The sequence below is a fragment of the Pinus tabuliformis genome, chromosome 6 (genome assembly GCF_031772625.1).
Source record: "Pinus tabuliformis cultivar Carrire ecotype Pingquan chromosome 6, CPIR1, whole genome shotgun sequence".
NCBI classification, from domain to species: domain Eukaryota; kingdom Viridiplantae; phylum Streptophyta; class Pinopsida; order Pinales; family Pinaceae; genus Pinus; species Pinus tabuliformis.
In genome coordinates, this window is record NC_142292.1 from 531608065 (window position 1) to 531613059 (window position 4995).

The following is a 4995-nucleotide window of genomic DNA, read 5'->3' on the forward strand; positions in this document are numbered from 1 at the left end:
GATTCAGAAATTGATGATGCTAGTAGTGATTGTTTTGAGCTTCAATGATAGTTATGGGTCCAGTATGAAAATTGGATGAAACGTGGCCTTCAGATTATAGTGTTGTGCTTCAGGAGTATCCAGTCTGAAAATGTATGAAAAGTGGTCCCTGGAGGATGAAAGGAGATTGTAGTCCGGCACCTACGTAGTAGTAAATGGATCGGCTAGTACAAGAGCTAAGGGGGCTGTAGCTCCTTTCCAGGAGAGGCTAGAAAACGAGAGAGGGTTGTAGCCCTCTGCAGGTTGTAGCCTGCATACTGGTATAAGACTGCACTAGTACAAAATATTGTAAAATGATGTATCTTATTGAAAGAAGATAGAGACGACTTGCAGCAGGGGTTTTCACCCACATTGGGTTTCCTCCTTATATTTGGTGTTCATGTGTGCTTCTTGTGTGTGATGATTTGTTCTGTTTACTGCTTCTGTTTACTATTCATATGGTTAATAATGTTCTGATGCACTCATTAAGGATCAATTAACTGAATCATAAGGTTTCTGTATATACGCGGGTTTCATTAATCACAGTTGCGTATACACGCGGTTTTACTTAAATGAAGTAGCGTATATGATTCTAAATATGGAAATGAAAAAGTTTTATTGATTAGATAACACTGATTCACCCCCCCCCCCCCCCCCCCCCCCCCCCTCTCAGTATTATTTCCAACAATTGGTATCAGAGCAGGTCCTTTGGTAGAAGCTTGATTGCTTGAAGGAGATCCGTGGAACTATGGGAAAGAAGCTTAAGAAGAAAGCACCTAAGAAGAAGAAGACATCTCAGAAGAACTATGACAGTGGGAGAATCGATTGGGGATTAGGTATAAGAAGCTATTCAGATTCAGAATCATTTCAGAATGAAGATGAACTATCAGGTATGAATATGTTATCCTCTGATGTTCCATCTATCTATCCATTTGGAAAAGATGAAAGTCATAGTGAAACCACTGAATTTGCTTTTATGGGTGAGCAAGAAAAATATCAAATAAAGGCTGTATTTAGAAGGCTTACAGACAAGATTAAAGATCAACAAGATCTATTGAACAAAAGGGAATGTGCTTTCAAAGAAGAAGTTTCCAAACTAAATGCTCAATTAGAGGAAGGAAACAAGGTAAGAAAGTTACTTAAGGACAAGGAAAATCAATGTCAAAGGTTGCAGGGTGAAGTGACATCATTAAGAAATGAAGCAAATGAAAGGAGCTCAATCATCAAGAAACTCAGAGATAGATCCAGTTATTATGAAAGGCTTGAAGTTATGATCCGCTCACTAAAGGAAGATCTTGAAGAATCAAAGCAGAATAAAGATCTACTCCAAAAACAAGAAAACGAAGTTCTTGAACTAAGGCATCAGTTGGAAGAAGGAAGGAAAGCTGAAGAGGACATGAAGAAGCAATGTCTAGAAAAGGAAGAACAACTTCAAGTTGAGGTAAATATCTTGAAAAGTAAATTAGAAGAAAAGGATAAACTATTGCGATTTCAAGATAGTACTAAAGCCTTGGATGATATTCTTAGTAGTCAAAGGTCTCCTGCTATCAAGACTGGTCTTGGTTTTCATGAATCTATTGAAGGTGAATCTAGTTCACAAGGTGAGGCAAGGAACTCTAAATAGAAATCTAAAATGATCATCAAGGAGATGAGAGGTCAACCCCATCAACGATCAAGGAAAGAGACTCCTCAAAGAAAATATTTTACTCCTCCTATGAATAATGTTGAATGTTATGTATGTCATAATCTTGGACATGTTGCAGCTAGATGTAGAAGAAGAAGCGTTCAAGACCATCATGCAGAAATATCATCACATTCCAGGTACTTTAATGGATATTGCTTTGCTTGCAATATGTTTGGTCACAAAGCTGCTGATTGCTACAGGAGAAATATGAAACATGTAAGATGTTATGCATGTAACAAGCTTGGACATATAGCAAAGGAATGCAGGAACAAAGCACGGACATCACACCAAAAGGAGAAAACAACATCACACTTGAAGATATGGAAAAAGAAGGAAGTACAGTCAGAAAGATGTGGCACAGCATAATGTACTCAGACACAGCACACCACAGACATAACAGACTCAGAGGGAGCTGAAAGTATAAAACTTCAGCGTCCTGAATCCCATACGCAAGTTCCATAAAGGGAAGTCGCGTATATGCGCGAGTTGGATGCTGCACAGTCACGTATATGATTATCTGAAGAAATGAAGTAGGGACAGGTTCAGAAAAAGGATTTGTTATGCTTCAGTCCATTATTTTCTGATAATGTTTACAGTCTGCTGAGAATGTGTGGAAATGTCTTGATACTTGTAAGATGTTTAGGAAGGTTTGATCCTAACTTGATGATGATGATGTCTTGATGCTTATTGCTGATATATGCATGATCAGATCTAACAGATGGCACAGGTTGAGGGGGAGCATATGCCTTTAATAATTCATTGTTGGCATTATGGTTAGTAGTCCTTGCTGATGATTCTTATATGGATAAATGATATATCTTGCTATGATGTGGTTATGAGTTATCCATGATAAAATCTCATATGATTCTTGGGGTTACATAGTTGATGTTCAGATCAAATTTATGGTTGATTATTTGATGATGCATATATGGTTCTTACATGGTGATCTTCATAAGGATAAGGAGAAGTACAAAGCTTGAATACACATCTTCCTCACTTGATGATGAGTCACTCATATGCATAAATATCATACAGTTATGATGCAGGCACTCTTGTGGATAAGGATTGTTGCTGTTGATGATATCAAGAAGTTTTGTCAAATGAGCTTGAGCTCAAGATACATAGTGCTGATACATGGATGACTACTCAAAGTTGCTTTGTTGGAGACATGATGATGAGTTCTTATCTATATGATGATAGGTTGATACTTACATATGTTGATTGATGCAGATGTTCCAAAGTAATGATACTTGGATCATGTAGATCTTGACATTGGTGTAATGGCTATGGTGGTTTCACATATAATGTGAATGATTTCATGATGATGTTTAAAAGAAGGAGTTGACATCTATGTTTCAGACATACCTTGCTACAGGACATTTACAGGTTTCTGATATGGAAATGGTTGTACGCGAGTTTCATAAGGACTATCCGCGTATATACGCTTGTTTATGTGGATACAGTCGCGTATATGATAATTTGTAGGAAATCAGTGGGTCAAACTCAGAATGAGAAGATTCTGATATAGTTCTGATAGAGACCATCTGGCACAGGTTCAGGGGGAGCAGATTAACTTCTAATAATGCATTGTTTGCATTATCTTAGAAGCTCTTGGTTCGTGTACACAAGCTGTTTTGGTTAAAAAAAAAAAAAAAAAGGCCAGAACAGAAGGAGATCATGGTTGCTGATCTGAAAAGTGTTTGACAGATGCTGCTGCTATCAGTTATTGATGACTTTCATAAGTCTTGCTCTAGATATTTCATCTCTATTTCATGTATCTCTTTTGTGGTATCTCTTTCATGGTGTCAAGGTCATGTAACGACCTATTTTGGTTTCCCCACTATGCCTGGGATGAAGATGTAATGTTCTTGCTTTATCATGTGTAAACTTTTGATGTATCCCCACTTGGTTGGGTGGATGAGTCAATTCTAGTATATCCCCACGTGGTTGGGAAATGGATGTATGTATTGAGTCTTTTGGTGATAGGAAGGTCTCTTATGATGTATAAGTCATGGTTCTTCTTGAAGAACATATTTTTGCAGATCTTGCCTTCAGTCAGGAAGAGCATGAATAGCACACTTCAACAGTACAGAGACTTGGCATGTACTCAGGGGGAGCATGGACAGATTGGTACACTTTGGCATATACAAAGGGGGAGCACATTTGGAGATTTCAGCAGGTACTCAGGGGGAGTATGGACAATAGAATGTTTATCAAGGAAAGAGAATATCTTGGTCCACCCTTTGCCCTTGATGTCAAAGGGGGAGAGTGATTTGGTGTTGTTGCCATCAAGTCCAAAGGGGGAGATTGTTGGCATTATGATGCATGTGTTGTACTTGATGGCAACCCTCTCATAGAAGAACATCTCACTCACATATAACTGGATCAATCTACAGATGTGACTAAATGCATGGGATGCAGGACAGCTCAAAGGAATAAGAAGATCAAGTTCTAAGTATGACAAGTTAGCTTTGCCATCAAGTCCAAAGGGGGAGATTGTTGGCATTATGAGACAAGTGTTGTCCTTGATGGAAAAATGACAGATTATAGTGCAGCAGGTCAGTAGCAAAGAATTGATGATCAGACTACAAAGAATGAAGAAAGAAGAGTATATACGCAGGTTCACTATATACCAAGTAGGGTATACATGCAGTTTCATGCACGGAAAAGCGCGTACATGTCGGAAAGTTTACTTTTGGTCCGTGGTAGTTAGTCCTCAGTATTTGAACCTATGGTTTTGGACCATGGTATCTCGACAAGTGTGTCGATCCGAAGTATTGGGCTCTTGGTATTGATTTATTATGGTTTTGGACCGTGGTATTGAGCAAGGCCTAAGACTATAAAAGGAGAAGAAGATCATTAGGCAAGTGTGTCTGAAAAGTCTTGAATATCTGATGAGGTATGAGATCCAGTATGTAGGATATGGGTTGATGATGCATTGCTTGATCTAAGCTAAGGAGGGATCTCACCGATTGATGGAGAACAAGATCTAAGGAGAGATCGGGGTCAAATGGTTTGAAATGAACTATCTTTATATGGTTGATTATGCTTATTCTAGATCTGCATACTGACGCAAGTAATGTTCTATAAATATTATGAGTATGACTGATGTCTGGTACAACTGCAATGTTATAAGGAAATATTTTTGGATCTGTACGCGGTTTGTCTTTGGCGAAAGCGTGTATGTACGCGGGTTTGATTCATTGTAATAGCATATACATTTTGAAGTTTGATGTTTGAAGTTGCAGTTGGGTCTGAGTTATTTTGCAGAGTTCTGTGTCTGCTTTGTGACT